We start from the raw sequence: 17,567 nt of genomic DNA on the forward strand, positions 1-17,567 counted from the left end.
CATTGCTATGAATGGGATCCTCAACAGGAGCTACAAAATCATTCTCTACCTCAGAGTTTTCAGACTCCTCAGGGACATCTGCAATTTCAGTGGGTTATAGTAGTACTAGTAGAAGCAAGAGCAAGCTGAGCTGCACAGCTAGTGCTTGCATGTGCCATGCTTGATGCTACGTCTGCTCCTACTAGTGGATCTAGATCCAAACCAATTCCCCCCAACTCCAAGTCATCAATATCAAAATCAAGATCAAACTCTACTATGTGAGACGACTCCACCCATTCCAAGGTTCGATTAATATCATCCAACATAATGGGAACTGTATCAGCCTTCAAGTGGAGGCTTGATGAAGTGTGCCCATGAATTTCAATCTTATGGTGAATTGAGTTTTGGGCCAAGTTTTACTCTCAAGCCCATACAAAGCTAGGGCTGGACACATTGTAAGTTTAAGTTTGTTTTAAGGATTTCAAATATTAATCCTCAGCAGAAATGACTAGAATAAGGAAGTTGGTATACATAATCCAATCAGCAAAGTGGATTGAGTTGATTCCAATTGTGATTAGAATCTTAGATTGATTCGATGTGAATTTGTGCATGGCCTTCTTCGCAACCAATTGTAGACATGTCTTAGTGAAGGATTTTGTAACAAAGTCATATCATTTACCTATTTGTACCACCAATATTATTGGAGATAAAGTTGGTTGTGCATCCATGTTGCCTTAAAAATCGAATGCCTCACTTTTGCATCCCTTAGAGCATACTAAGCTATTTCACAAGTATACCAACTCAAGATGGATCTTTTGGTAGGAAGTTACTATTCAAAAAAATGTTCCTCATGATGTGGGGTGAATGATTGCAAGAAGTAAGGCTATGAAAATGTATCTCATAACTTAGCAAAGCCATGTTAGAGAGAAATAACGAGAATCTTATCAATCCAACAAAGTAGTTGTGTTAAGGATTATTGTATCAGTTTTGCGCTTTCGAGGATTATAAAACCCAAGGGGCTAGAGTCAGGGTAAAGATTGACTAGGATAAGGAGGTTTGTGATGCCATGAAAACATATTTTTAATACTAGATGAAAGAATGCCTTTGAAATTATTGTTATTCTTAAGATGAAGATAAGGTTGACTAAATGTGAGGATAGAATAAAATATATTTCAATCACATTTAAAGAATGCCCTTTTAGAGGTTATGTGATTAATCGTAATGGAGCCAAGCAACTCATCTGAATGTAACTCTTGAGTCTTGTTAAAGTTCCTAAGATGAGTAGTTTTTCTTGTATTTTTGGAGCTTGATGAGAGATGGCCAAGGGAAAATCACCAAGCTTGGTTGTGCTACCTTGTGAATTTTAATTTGGCCCTTTAGCCTGTATGTTTGGTGATGATCTTTAGGATGTGTTAAGAAGCCTTGGAAGCGTTATCTCTTGGATCTACCTCTCAGTATCATTAAATAAAATAATAGTCTCGACTCTCGAGTCCTTGGGTAGTAGTCTAGGGATGGTGTCAATGTTTCTCACACTTTAGAATCATTTGTTTTTTAATGTAAGGAGCGTGTCTTATGATTCTTTAAAGTGTTGTGGTATATGGGTGATGGTATTTTGTTTTTCTTCAGACATGTAATGGAGTTCAACAAAAAAAATTCAATTACACCCTTCAAATCAAAGTCATGAAACCCTTTGACTTGAACATAATTGACTAGTCCAATGTGGATCATATGTGAAGGGGGGGTGAGTTGGACTGGAGGTTTGTTTTGTCCATTAATGATTTGTTCAAATTCCATTGCAGCCCTCAATGAACTCGGACCCACCCATGTGCTCCCATGGCCAATTTATTTTTGAAGCAACAAGCAAGAAAAAAGTGCTGGTGCCTCCAAAACCATAATTCATAATTATGTAATGATGCCCCCTTCTTTTCCTTACACATCTCTCATTGATCATTTGTGAGCATTTGGAGATTGCAAAGCTGCAGTGATGAGAGTTGATTTGGGAGCAAGCTTGGAGCTAATTTGACATTGTTTTTGGGTTGCTCATGATGGATTGGGCATCTCCATGAGCTTCCTACATATCCTTTACAAGTTTGGAGGAGATTTGTGGCTAGATAGTTGTGCCCATTCAAATATTTGTCAGAAATATTTCTAAGCCTTGTTGGTTTGAAATAAGGATAGATTTTGCATTTGTATATTTGTTTTGGATGTTTGAGACATTATCATGGTTCCTAAGAATGGGAGATGGGAGAAAATTTTGCAAATATTGTAAGGAAATGAGAAGAGGGGCTTGGGGGGGTTCATAAGAGTGCAAGAATACTGAGTTGGCTTTCATGGGAATTAGATCATACCTTGATGTTGACCTGAAGATTAGAGAGGAATTATTAGCCTCTATTTAGGAATGTCTGGAAGGAAACGCCAAGCAAAATGAGTTGAATGATGAGATCAAAGCTGTTGGGAGTGGGAAGGAAGAGCAATAAGTGCAATTTTAAAAAAATTCTGGGAGTGGATAATTTCTGGAGAGTTTTTTATAATATATGTTTTAATATATTATTTATTTATAATACAAATAACATTAACCATGAAATTAAATTGAGCATCACATGCATTACCAAAGGGTTGTGGGATTTAGTCAAACATTGAACAATTCAAAGGTAGGTTCAAAATTCAAAGTTCAAACTTAAATTGTCATATAGTGCTTACAAAATAGGTCATAATAAAGACAAAGTACTAAGTTCTAGAAATTACTAAACAAGAAAAAGAAAAAGAAAAAGAGATCTGGTATCTGCTAATCTTTCCTCTTGCCACAAGAAACTTCTAGTTTCTTTTCCTGTGATCTATGAAGAAGATGAATAGGAGTAGGTGAAAGTGTTCGTGGAACACAATTAGTAGCCACATGGCCCCCACGTAACGCTAGACATTGTGAAGCTAAAGGTGAAGCTACTACATCTGGAAACATCCTAGTGGATGGTGGTGGCATGTCACCATCATAATCACCCAAAAGTTCAGCTTCCTAGTGCCTTAAAACTATTGCTCCACCCTTCAAGTTATTCACCTCTGGACTATTGTTTGAAGTCACGCATGTTCTATAATTTTTTAGTGCCTCAAATAATGGGACAACAAGCTCAAGTTGTAGTGCACATAAACCAAGCTTTCCACCCAGTCTAATTTAAGATGTTTCTCTTCATGTTGTGGATGAAGCTATTGGCACTCCAATACCTATGTAGTAGAAGTGTTAATAACCTGTGAAAACACTCTCTGTGTGAGAAGCCATAGATGTTCCACTATTTGATAGGATTCAACGTATCTTGATCTTTAGTTGCACGCATGTTAGCAAAGACTACATGTTCACTTATGGAGTTGCTCAATTGGCATTGCACTTGAGGCAGACTCCTCTTCATCAGAGACCAACTTGTTTAATGCAAATCATATGCCCATTTTGTACCTCTGGATTTGTGTGTGATTTTCTCCTAACTTGACCCCTAGATGTTGGTTGGGCTACCCAAGATCTAGAACAATATTTAAGGACATATTCTAGGGCATGGAGGGGAACATTCAGATTACCCCACCTTTTGACCACATGTTTATGGTTATTATCATACAAGATTGCATCTGTCAATCATCTTTGTCTTTGTTTTGGTTTAGCATGTTGTCCATCTACTCATACACCTCCCCACTTATTGATTGATTTGTATCTGCAAACCAAATCACACTATCAATGGGCTTGGTGAACTACAGAACACACCTAATCTATTGACAAAATTGACCATCAAGCACTATATCCTTCACCTCCTAAAATTCCATGTCTTTTAGATGCAAATGCACCCTTGTCTTTCAAACTGTGCCATGAATCACTTGAGAACATGCTAACCAATGCCTCTCTTAATTTCAAAAGGTGCCTTAAGGTGAGGTAATACTGCAATAACTAGCAAATTAGCCTTCGCAATCTTTAGCAAGTTAAACTGAGTGATTGTAGAAAATGTGTTGTGCCATCATATGATTGTTTGTAAATTTATCATTTTCTTCCTTCTCTTTTACAATGCACCATTCTGGCTATAATCATAGTCCTTCATCTTAACAGTATCATGCATCATGCTGTATGTATCTTGTACATGGTGGTATAATAATGAGAGCTTCTAGAAGCTCTTAGTGTAAGGAAGCGCTGGGATCCTTTTGATCAATCATCAACCCTTTTGGGGACAATAACATGTATATTCTTCTCACGTGTATATCTATATATATATATATATATAAATTCTTTTTGGAAAAAACCAATATCAGGCATCAAAAGGTTCAATGTGTGAACCAAACACATTGACCAAAATATGTTAGGTTACATATCCTCAATAGTTGCTCCCATTTCCTTACAATTAATAGCATATCAATGATGATTGGAATGACATTTTAGTATCTACAGCCTAATCTCTTGAATGGTTTTAATTAACGGTTCTACAATATCAATACCAGTCTTGCCATGGTTTGAGTAGTCATGAGCTGAAAGGAATGGCATACCGCTGGTAAACACGACTTGTACCATTTCATGCCAATGGGGTGAGTGAAGAACATTGAATGGTACATCACATGCATAAAGAAAACTAGAAACTTTTGCATCCACATCACCCCTACAATCTTGGTCAAGGAAATCTAATATTGTTCTATGCCCTGAATGCACAGGTGACAGATGATAATCCACTAGCACAAGAGGATTGGGTTTGACTAATGAATATTCTTTGTGAGCTTGAGGTTTGACTCTCAGATTCAAACCTTAATTTTTCAGATTTGTTTTGGGTGGCCTCCTCTTCCTTCTTGTATTTGTTCTTATCTTTGATTGGCACATGCTCATAGTCATACTTTCACCACATAGCATATTCCCATAGAGGTGCTTTCTCACATGGGTATATGAACCTTTGTAAGTTGTATGACAATGGGAGCATATAATTCTTGTGGTTAAAGAATCAATTGGACTTGTATGTCAAGTTGTGTACATCAAATTGATGGCTCAAACAATTTGACTAATCATATCTGATTGGAAGAAAAGTAATTTAAAACATTAGGCAATTTAGTGCATTCCACATCATAACTAATATCACAACTAAAAGCATCTTAACTAATATGTGAGATAGATATATCCATGTGGATATAATAGTAAAGTAACAATCGTTTGGAAGAAGTTTCAAGGTCTTTCCTAGTTAGAAACACGTATGCGGTCATTTCCAAGTAGCCACCCATTGATTAGACCTCATATCTAATGTTATGGTGAATATCTAAATTTAATCTTTTCAGTTATAACCATGTATTATTTTCATTACTAGAATGAACATGCATTAATGTTGACATTGGGAAGTGGAGCTTTCATGACATTGACATCATATTCATGTATGTTGTTTGTTTATGACTAGAGTAGTTCATGCATTAATGTTGACGTTGGGAAGTGGAGCTTTTATGACATTGGCCTCACATTCATGCATGCTCATTCTAGTAATAAAATATAATACATGGTTATAATGAAAAAAATAAAATTTAGATATTCACCATTACATTAGATATGGTTAGTTACATGGTCTAATCAATAGTTGGTTACCTTGCTTATAGGGTGGAGAGTGGGATGCTTAGCTACATATAAAATATATTCATATACATACATATACATATACACATATCCGTTTGAAGTTTGAACCAAACGAGGAGGATAACATTTCTCCTCCCTAACCACTTGAGCTAAACCCATTTAACAATGTATTAGTATGTTTGTGTATAGATATTGTAGGTTGCATTGGCATTTAAGCTTCAAAATGCTTGGTATTTGAGACATCTATCACCCTAAATCTAAAAAAAGTGGGGAAAAAACACAAACTGCCATAAAATGTTGAGGTTTGTATATCTATTCTATTACAAGTTGTTAATGTCAATTTACGTCATGTTAAAAGAGTTTAGATCTATATAGTTTTTCTATCACAAGCTTTTCCCTATAAAGGGTTTTGCTCTCCATCTCCTTTACTTGGTCTGTAACTATATCCTCCCCTAAAACCATATTTATTCTTTCTTAATCCTAATACGTTTCCTCTTTTTTTTTTTATCAGATGTGGTATGCTTGGAGGATTTTGATTGTAATGTCCACTATGGATTATTTGCCCACAGGAGGACGAAGTAGCCTATCCAACCCCGTAGGCTATAGTCTTGAATCTTGATAAAAAGGGAAAAGTTGAAAACCCAATTATCTAGTGTTTGGGGCAAAGTTGGGTAAATTTTGGGTTGTCTGGGGCAAAAAGCCCAAATTGGGGGTTGCAATACAATTGCAACCCCTCACATTAGAGGAACCCCATGGGGAAATCTTTAAATAAAGGAGACTATTGCAACCCCTCACATTAGAGGAACCCCATGGGGAAATCTGTAAATAAAGGAGAGATGGAGTCATTTTTCATCATCAATTTGGATTGGATATCTCTATTCTCTTGAGCTGAGGCTCTGAGGGTTTAAGACTCCTTCTCTTTGATTAGCTTCGGTGGAGGTGATCCCGCCCTATCTGATTTTCTTTCTGGTTCCGGTGTTGCTGATCCCACCCTCCTTAGACACTCTTTTTTTTCTTGTTCTGGCACAAGTACAACAATAGAATTGGAGCATATTTGATTTGGTCTGGTGGACTATTTGATTATTGAGAACTGTATGCAGCAAATCTCTCTCTGTGAATTTCGGTGGGCAAATTTCGTAGCAGAAGGGTCTATTCTGGGCACCAACACTTTGGATTGAAGCTAAGGTAGGGCACTGAAGTCATAGCTGGTTTAAACAGTATCTCCACAAGTTCTCTGAGGTAGCTAGACATCTCTCTATGGTTTCCTGTAAGCTCAATTACGTTTCAGGCTATGGGAAATAGGGTTGCGGGTCATTGGTAACAAGGTGGAGGTTGCAGGTGCAGGCCGCAGGGCTAAATTTTCTATCTATTGCCATTGAAGAGGCTGCAGATTACGTTTCCAGAAATTGACATGTGGATCTAGGCAATAGGCATCCATTTCTGACCCTCTGAAGCTGGGCATAATTGATTGAAGAGCTTCTAGTAAACAAAACACAGCTGTGAGAGTCTAAGAGGTTGTGTATTACTGCTCCAGGGATTAACATGTTGCTCTAGTTAGTATAATAAAGGATTATTGAATGCCACATTGGTCTGGACTGTCACAGGCCTCCATTAATAAGCAAACAAGTAGACAGTGAGTCATAATTGTATAACACAGTAGAATTGAATGATGTTAATGTGAACTACAGTACCGGTTTACTAAATACTGGCTCTGAATTATACTAGTGGATTATCGTGTTAGCCCTTACCCACTGTGTTGTTAAAAAGCATATTGTTGTGGGGATATTTACTGCTGCGTTATTCAGTGATACCTAATGTTAGAGGGATTAATGAATGTACTATTGTTGTGAAATCTTTTTTGGTTTATTGAAGAAAATCAAACCCTATCCAAACATAATTTGGTTGATGAAATTCTTGTTATACGTGCATACAGACTGTTATGAATGTGATGATTTATTGAAGGGGAACCTTAAGGGCAAAATTGCCCTAGGACACTACTGTGGCGTCAAAGCTGGAATCCTGCCGGCGTGTTAGTGTATGAGCCTTGTGTGCTTCCAGGGGATACAAGTAATGTTATAGTCAGAATGAAAAGAATTAACTGCAATACAACCGTGGGGGATAGGGAAGAAGTAGGAGGACCAGATCTCAATGATACCTTACATGTGTTAATTCATGGGCAAACTGGGGTAACTAATTTGTTAATACAAGGGCAACAACAGGGACAACAACAAATGACATAGCTCCTGCAGGCCATAAACAATCTTGGTAATAATATGACTAATGGTTTGAATGTTGGTAACAGGACTAGTACTGAAGGGAGCAACAGGCATAATCCTGGCCACATCAAATACTTTTGCACAGTCTAATGCCAGGGCAACCAATGGAAGTAACCATAGACCCTTACTTCCTCGGTTTTTGGACAATCAGCCAACTGTAACCCAAGGAACAACATAACAGTATGGACTCTTGAGTCTTTATTGAGTACTTTCAGGAGTATGCAACACTAGAAACAGAAAAAGCCAATTAATTTTTTCCCGCTGCTGCGATTTGAAGAACATTGCACGCTCTCCTCCCCTGGCTCTCGGGGCCTCCTGCTCCCAGTGGGCTATGCCCGGTTTCTGAGCTCTTGATGGTCCCTCCGGAGCCTCCTCCGGACGGTGATTCCGTTCCAGTAGTCCCTTCAGCACAACAAGATGAAAACACGGCTGCATTTGCCTCTTTGCTCTCCTCCATTGGGCCCCCTTGCTCCAGACCTTTTCAATGGAGGCAAATTATTTTACCCCCAATGGAACTTAGGCCCAACACCTTTTCAATATAGCCCAATATGGAACGATAGAGAGGATGCAAAAAAGATAATAGCTGAAGTGTGCACAAATCAGATAATAGGTTCACCAAGCTATGTATGGGAGTCCAAACTAAAAGCATTGAGAAATGAATTGAAAAACTGGGCAAAAAACAACCAAAAAGAAACTCGAGAAAGGAAGGTAGAGATAATATAAAAAATGGAGATAGTACAACAGGCAAAAGAACAGCAAGAAGAAACAAAGGAAAACCAACTTCAGGAAAAGCAAATCTATTGGGAAATGTATAGAGAAAATCAAGATGAAGAAGAGGAGTGGAGACTAAAATCCCGTAGTCTCTGGCTGAAGGCTGGTGACAAAAACACAATATTCTTTCATAATACTACAAGGATGAGGAGAATAAACAATCAGATCGATAGCATAAAATACAATGATGGCAAAGAAATCAGAGGACAAGAGGAGATAAAGAAGGAAGCACACAACTAGTTTAAAAATCTTTTAACAACTACAGCAGAAAATCCCGATTATGAAGCTTTCGTACAACACATTCCCAAAAATATCAGTGAAGAAACAAACAAAGAACTAACCAAAGAAGTGGAAGAAAAGGAGATTTATTCAGCTGTGTGGGATCTCCATCCGGACAAGGCACCAGGTCCAGATGCATTTGCCATTGCTTTCTATCGAAATAACTGGAATATAATTAAAAAAGATCTGATCAGAATGATAAGAAATGCATCTAGGAAAAATAATTTAGGATGATTTACAAACTCTTCCTATCTAGCTCTGGTACCAAAAGAGGCAAGGGCATCTTCATATAAAATCATCACAAAGATAATAGCAATCAGAATAAAGTCTATCCTCCTAGATATAATCTCAGAAAATCAAGGAGGATTTGTTCCCATCATCAAGGAGAACTCTTCTAAAATCCGCGGGAATGGAAAGAGCGTCAAAATCTGGGAAGATAGCATTATGGGAAACCCTCCCCTAGCCAATCAAGAAAACCTTCAAAACTTAAGAGGTTGGATGAGAGAAAATGGAATTAGCACATTAAAAGATCTCTCAATGGCAAGATGGGGATTGGGCAGATTGGAGGATCAATAATCTTCCCCAAAACCTTAAAACACAATGGAATTCTTTAGCAATTCTTCTCAAGGGAGCTGCCCCTCTAAGCCATGTTTCCAAAGATTCTTTCAGATGGGATCCGAATGGTGGAGAGTACACAGTGAAGTCTGGTTATATTACCATACAATCTCAACAAGGTAAATCAAGAATGGGCTTATTGTAGAAATGTGTGGAAAACTGAAAGTTTGCCAAACGTCAAAATATTCATTTGGACCCTCCTTAAAGGTAAAGTCTTAACAACTGACAACCTTAAAAGAAGGGATTTGCAGGCCCATCTAGATGTCCAATGTGTCTCTCAAGTGAAGAAAGCATTCAACATCTTTTTCTTGAATGCGCCTTTGCACAAGAATGTTGGCACCTTCTAGTAAGTCCTCTAGAGTTTAACATGCAACTATCATAGTCTTTCAATGAATTCTTCTCTACTTGGAACATGAATTATCCATACTCTTTAAAGAAAAGGAAACAATAAAAGGTATTGGAATAGCCTTCCCTCCTTTTTGTGTTGGCAACTCTGGCTGGCAAAAAACCAACAAATTTTCAAAGATCACCCTGTAAGCATCAAGAATGTATTGTCAAGGATATGGAGTCTGACAATAGAATTTTATCATCAAAAGGAGTGAAATCAATAGATACCAACCAGATCCAACAAGAGGAGAGAACTTGGATTGATTTTGCTCTAAGCAGGCACAAAAGACCAACCGCCATCAATCCAAATCCTAACATTCAGAAATGGAAAATGAGATTAAAAGGTGAGGAATTCATCCTGTGGATGAAAAATCTAAATAGACCATGCCTCCTATTTGATGGTGCATCCAAGACAAACCCTGGCAAAGTTGGAGCTGGAGGCATCTTATTTGACCCAAGTGGAATTAATCCAACTACATATGAATGGGGTCTAGGGGAAATTTCAAATAATAGAGCAGAAGTTTATGGACTGCTATTAGGATCAGTGATATTAAGATGAAAGGAACATGCAGAACCCATTTATCTTGCGTGACTCGGCCATCATTACCCAAGCAATGGTTGAGAGAAGCACTCATTCGAATAAGGCTCTGAGTCAAATCATTAAAAGGATAAGGCAAAATTTGGTGAATATGGGAAAGGTCTCTTAAATATATATTGAGAGAGAACAATAGAATAACAACCAATCAATCCAATCTAGCAGTATCCCGTTCTCCCTGTGGGTTAAGAATTTCGAATGAGCAAGCACAAATATCAATTTTATAAGTGCCCTTGTTGTCAAATATAGCCAATGTTACGTCAGCTTTGGGATTGGTGGTTGACAAAAATCTCATCTCGACAATATTCTCTGAATTCAAATCTCAGAAAAATCTTTATCGACACCCATCTCTATCAAATCTCGCTTCCCAATCATCTCGTGGGTGCATATGACTTCCGTGAACCTCCAAAGGCCACCCTCATGATCCTCTTAACCTTTCCTCTATTTGTTCGAGCTCTAACAATGCTTTTTCTCACCCCTTGTTGTAGCATCCTTTCCTTTGGCAACGCAAATTTCTCTCCTCCCTTTGTTATTCGGCCTCTGTTACTTCTGGTTGCGTTAAGTTCTCTCCTCCCTCTGTTCTACGGCCTCATGAGCTACCTTTTGCGCAGATTCAGGCTCACATTTCCCCATTGCAGGCCTATCCTTCTGAGTTTTCATATTATAGGTGGATACAAGATCAGTTTGATCTTCTCATTAACTTTCATAGTCAAGGGCCTCTTGTGTGCTGCTTTGTTATGTGTGCTCTCCATCCATCCTCATAGTCCCTCAGTCATCTTCCCTCATCTGTTGTGCTTCTCTTCTAAGGGTCTCCCCTCGTATTTTTCCTTGTTGTTGCTTGTCATCTTATTCCTTCTCTGGAGTGTTTACACAACTCATAGAGCAACGATGGAAATGAATCTGCTTGACAGAGCCTCGCAGAACGACAAATGTGTAGTTTGCAGGGCCAATAAATTTATGATTGACCAGCGCAGAGAGACAATCAAGGATTACAAGATCTAGTCAAAGTCTGAGAACGCTCTTCTCAAGAAGCAATTGAATGATAAGAACACAAAAATGGTTGCCCTCAAAGATAAATGCAAGCATTTGGAGGAATATATCAAATACCTCAAGGGACTAATCATCAATCAGACAGGAGAAAATTCCAATTATCAAGGTAGCAAAATTCGATCCCAGCAGGAGCCTTCAGTTAATCAGTATTAGAAGGTTCAAGATCAGGCCTCCCTCCAGTCCTATGTCACAACGTTCATAAGTTATATATGTATTGTAAATGTAAATATATGCTAAATCAGTTTGTTCGGATATATAAGAAAGATGTATTAGGAAATCCAAGAAACAATGGAGGTGAGGCATGGAATCCAGGGACTGTGCTCCCTTTCCTTTCTCTTTTTGTGTTATGAAACTAGCTCACAAAAAGATAGAAAAGATAGATAAACGCCTTCAAAATCAGCCTCTTTGAGGGGGCAACCTCCTTTACATTCCACAAATAAACAATTCTTGGATGATACAAATGAAAAGACCTCATTTCTATATATAGGAGTCTAAGGGGTCATAATATAATCAGAGCCGACATGATAATAATAATGTAAGGGCACAATAATAACAATAGTGGGCTTATGTGGGGCACAATAATAATGATATGGGGAATACATGGGCACAAACAATATAATAAGGGGGTTGTACTAATAACAATAAGGGGTTACACTAGTAGTATAGGGACCTAACATTTTGAATGCCTACCTTCAGAAGGCTTTTTGTAATGGGAGCAAGCTTCTTTTTTTTTTTTTGGAATAGAAATATCAGTGACCGATCTTGTTAAAAAGAAACACTAGAAAAAAAATACACAAGCAACCATATATTTCCGAGAATACAACAACATCAAATACCAAAATAGGCCTAGGGAATAATGAAATCAGGATTTCATGCACAAGGTAGGAAAGTTGCGTATCCCCTCCTTTGATAGGTCATAAAAAATGTCCTGCAAGGGCTTGGGTACAAAAGGTTGGACACCTATTTTTGACTTAATCCCATGCAGGAGACAAACATTATAGATTTTGCCACTTTACATTTGGAAGGGGAAGCACTGGCACATGAATGGTGGTACCATGGACTAGTCACCTTGGGACACTCCAACATAACATCTTATATGGACTTCACCCAAAGATTGATAGAGGATTTGGTTCGGAAGTTTCCTGATATGCATTTAAAGAATTGGCACAAGTCAAATAGACAGGGACACGAGACGAGTACATCATAGGATTCAAATGGATAACAATCATGGTGAATGACATCTCAAAGCAAAGGCGAGTCATGCACTTTGTAGAAGGTCTAGCTAAACCATTAAAAGGATGTGTCAAGACCTTCATACCTACCACATTATAGGAGGCCATCACCAAGACTCGAGATATGGGAGGTGCAACACCAAAAGTGTTAATTTTAGATAACAATGGTATGTTCTATTCTTAAGAGCAATTTACTTCAATTTTCTTAATAGCCCAATATCATTTTCTAGATTAGCAATCACATTAACATGATAGTAAATGGCAAATGCAGATAGAACATAAATAAAACAGTAGAAGACAAGCCAAGACAAGAGGACACAAGATATGGTGCCAGCCAGGGACAAACCCCAATGTGGGGAAACCCTTTGATAAATTCTTCTTATTATTCTTCAAAAGTTTAGCAGAGAGAGAGAGAGTACAATATGCAATATTCACTTTCCCAATCAAAGTGAAATATGACCAGACAAACAACAACCACATAAAGCCCTAACCGGAAAGTCAATGCTGGTCAACAGGGCAGATTTTGACCTCCAAAACACCTCAGTCAAACTTGGTCAACTCGGCCTCCAATAGCAAATCAAATCAGCCCAAAAATAGTCTGAAAAATATTCAGTCAAACTTGGTCAACGAAAGTCAATGCCATAGTCAAACCCTTCTGTAGTCAATGCTAATCAAATAGTACGATTTGCCTCGATTTATGTGCCCAAAAATGCGGCCTGCCCAAACAAAGATATCCCTCACAAAAACGCAGTTAAACAGGTCAATGCAAGAACAGAAAAGAACCGTCCTTCTTAACACGTGTGAAGAGCTGCCTCAGAAATCCGTACCCAATCATGAAAGGAGAGAGAGATATGTGAGTGAAGTGTCTAAATGAGGAGGAGGCTCCTATTTATATGCAACGTTGTGGGCTTGAGGGTCTAAATTAGATGGTTGGCCGACCTTGACAATTTGTCCATAATAGAAATAAATTCATAATTCCATTTGTACATGTCAGAATGAGATGATCTTTAGATCAATCCTACACCTCCCGGAAAGAGGAATCTAATAAAAATATTAGCTGCATCATATGAGCTATTCAAGGTGGAGTTTGGCCCTAGTTGCCAAATTTAACAAAAAGTGAAGATTCCACCCATACCACAAATTCCTTTAAAAGATAAGGACTAGAAAACATCTCTGAAAGACGAAACTAAGAAGGATTAGTTGGATGAAGAAACTCAAAGTGAACTTAGAAAAAAGAAGCTCTGTATCACTTGCAAAGAGCCACGGGAACCTGTTCCCCGATGTTTGGGAAAGGGAAAGATTCACTACATTGAACTATTGCCTAATCGTGACAATGAGAGTGATACAACACAGACACCAAGCAAGGAGCCTAGCATTTTTGAAGAAGCACCATCCCTGAAAGAGGCTAAGAAGCCATGTTTGAGAATTGAAGGAGGTACTATCACCACTTACTTCGAAGTTCCAAAATATCACACCTTCAAAATCAAGGGTGCCATACAAGGGTGACGAATCATAGCAGTGGTTGATGGTGGAGCAACGTACAACTTCATTGATGTAGCCATGGTGGCAAAGAGAGGTATCCCTGCTCAAGACTTTGAAGGCTTTGAAGTGAGGGCAACTGAAGGGTATCATATGACATGCACATAGGTAGTTCCACAATTGAGTGTCACACTAGGTAAGTATATATTTACTGATGATTTTTATGTGATAGAATTGGTAGATACTAATGTGGTGTTGGGAGTACAATGGTTGTACTCATTAGGAAGATTTGTAATGAACTACCAAGCGATGGAAATGGAATTCCGAGACCCAAATGACAACAAGGTAGTACTAAGAGGCATGATCAATGGGGTTACCCGAGTTGTAACAACCAAGCAAATGGAGGTCACACCCAAATAGGGTGAAGTAATTTGCATGGCAACTTGTAGAAGTACAAGTAACAACTTACAATCTAATGAGTCGGGATATAAAGAGAATGCTGAGCATGACACATTCTTGAGAGATTGGGAGCCCACCTCTCAGTAGAGTACTCCAAAAATATGTTTGCTTGCAAATTATTGGATGGACTCACCCAGGATGACAGGTACCAAGTGGAAGATGGGATCATTTTCTTTGAAGACAAAATATATTTTGTTCCCAAATCCACACAAAAAAAGGCTACGTGGGACCACACCCAACAAACCAGTTGAAGTCACATGGGAGTCTCATCCTCAAGAAAGGAATTGCACAAACATCGAGAGGAGCAGGCTAAACATTGATGACAAAGGCCACAAGGAAAAACAAATTTCAACAACAAATTTTTTTGAAGTTCATGACAACTTGATTAAAGAAGGGAACACAAGATAGAAACATCATAAAAAGCATGGAAAGAGTTTGGTAGCAAAGGCTGCTACATCATAGGACCGTGAAGTTGATCCTCCTAACTTCTAAAGAGACGTCATGCAATTTAAGCTGCCAAAAGTTTCTTGCTAGGGTCAAGTGATTGCAAGGTTGCAAGAAGCCATATTGTCATCAATCCTTCACAACGGTCCTTCACTTGCAAGAAGACATTAAAAGGCTAACCATGTAAGTTGTGTTCAAGAAATGTGAAGGCAACAAAAAACTAGGGGCAAATTATGGAAACTACAATGAACTTATAACTTCCAGCAAAGGGATCATCTGTTGAATTGAGGCTTCTGTGATCCATATCAAGTTTATGAGAGATTTTTCGACGTAAATCACATGATATTTCATTTGTCGACGCGTTTCGAACCAACCAGTGTGGTTCATCGTCAGGACAAGTTGAAGAAACAGATCAAGCTATGAATGTTAAATAGACAGAGTAGACCTCCAACGGCTATAATTCATGACCAGGCAACGGCTATATTGACTAACAGATAAATTTGACTGGGGAACAGTTAGATGGACTAGGACAAGGGGCTTAAAAGTAAGTAAATTTAATTTATTAAATTGGAAGTTAGTTATATTAACACACAACCACGTTTCAAGCTATCAAAAATAGGGTTGTGGGTCAGCTGTAACAAGGTAGAGGTTTCAGGTCACAAGGCTGAATTTTCTATCTGTCACTGTCTAAAAGGCTGTAGATTATGTTTCCAGAAATTGACATGTGGATCTGCGCAACGAATATCCATTTATGACCCTCCAAAGCTAGGTAGAATTGATTGAAGAGCTTCTAGTAAACAAAACATAGCTACAAGAGTCTAAGTGGTTGCAGATTACTCCTCTAGGGATTAACATGTTGCTCTGGTCAGTATAATAAAAGATTGTTGAATGCCACATTGGTCTGGACTGTCACATGCCTCCCTTAATAAGCAAACAAGTAGACATGAGTCATAATCGTATAACATAGTAGAATTAAATAATGTTAATGTGAACTACAATAGTGGTTTACTAAATACTGGCACTAAATTATACTGGTGGATTATCGTCTTGGACAGTTAGCCCTAACTCATTATGTCGTTAAAAATCATATTGTTGTGGGGATATTTATTGCTAATTTATTCAATGATACCTACTATTAGAGGGATTAATGAGAGTGTACTGCTGTTGTGAAACCTTTTCTGATTTATTGAAGAAAACCAAAGTTCAAACCCAAGGAAAACATTATCTGGTTGATGAAATTTGTTGTATATGTGCATACACATTGTTTATGAATGTGATGATTTATTGAAGAAAGGGGAACCCTAAGGGAAAAATTGCCTTAGGACACTACATTTACCTTTTAACCCTAATTATTTTATCAAATTGGTGTTGATACAAACTAATAGCTTCCCCAACCAAAGCTAAGCTCTCTTGCTCAACTATTAGGGTTTTCTATATAAGGGGGATTTCTTTTAGAACTGATTTCCAAAAACTATAAAACTTTGTTAATCCATTGATTTGTAGTTTGGTTTGAGGATACCTTCATGCGGATGTGAGAATAATTAGTTTGTACTTTGACCCCACCTTCATTGAATGATCCATCTACCTCAAATCTATCATCCTTATTACATTGACTCTCCTAGGTTGGGAATTAAGATTATCATTACCTTTGTTGTTACTCTATGGGTAAGTGAGCATCGAATTTGAGAAATATCGATTGAGGGATCTTCAATGTTACTTCATTATGACACATGGTTTCAAGAGTCAACAAACCATTGACAAATAAAGATTCAATTGTCATATCACTATGTTTCAAAGTGGGGCAATAAGATATGAGAATCAGTAATTGTCCCCAAATCAATAGAACATGTGGTTTGATCATGATGTTCCCTTTATTGGATCAAAAGATATCTATAGAGGGTGGGCTTGCTGGTGACAAAAATACATCAATCATCCATTAAAACTTTTACCTACCTCTTATACATGATTAAAGATGGGTCTTCATGGTGGAATGATGATCATTCAAAACAAAAATTGATGATGGACACAATACTGGGGAAATATCAGTGGCAAAGTTTCTTTAGAATGCACTTATTGTTTGATTAAAGGTGTTGGAATGCACTTAACATTTGATTAATATCGAGTGATCAAGGATGGGGGCATGACCCACTAACACATATTCTTAGCGTTATGAAAATACTACATGGAGGTCACGTAATCATCATACAATTTGCATTTTGACACTTGGCAACCTACATGGCTCACCAAGGAACATCTTGACTCAAAGAAAAGAGGGGTTTGTAGTCTACCTACTACATGTGTTATCATGTTAATTTTAGGTATGTTATATGCTTAGAGCAATTTATTTCAATTTTCACAGTTAGCTCCATATCTTTTCCATATTAGCAATCACATCAGCATTAAAGTAAATTACAAATAGAACATAAACATAAATA

The 17,567-nt window shown here is 37.9% G+C and overlaps 1 protein-coding gene across 1 annotated transcript in view; it reads left to right on the top strand.

Annotated features, from left to right (window-relative positions):
* Positions 1-17,567, top strand: part of LOC149220330 (aspartate/glutamate/uridylate kinase family protein) — a 36,531-nt gene that overhangs the window by 5,228 nt on the left and 13,736 nt on the right. The window lies entirely within an intron of this gene.

This window comes from Pinus tabuliformis, chromosome Q (genome assembly GCF_031772625.1).
Source record: "Pinus tabuliformis cultivar Carrire ecotype Pingquan chromosome Q, CPIR1, whole genome shotgun sequence".
Lineage (NCBI taxonomy): Eukaryota > Viridiplantae > Streptophyta > Pinopsida > Pinales > Pinaceae > Pinus > Pinus tabuliformis.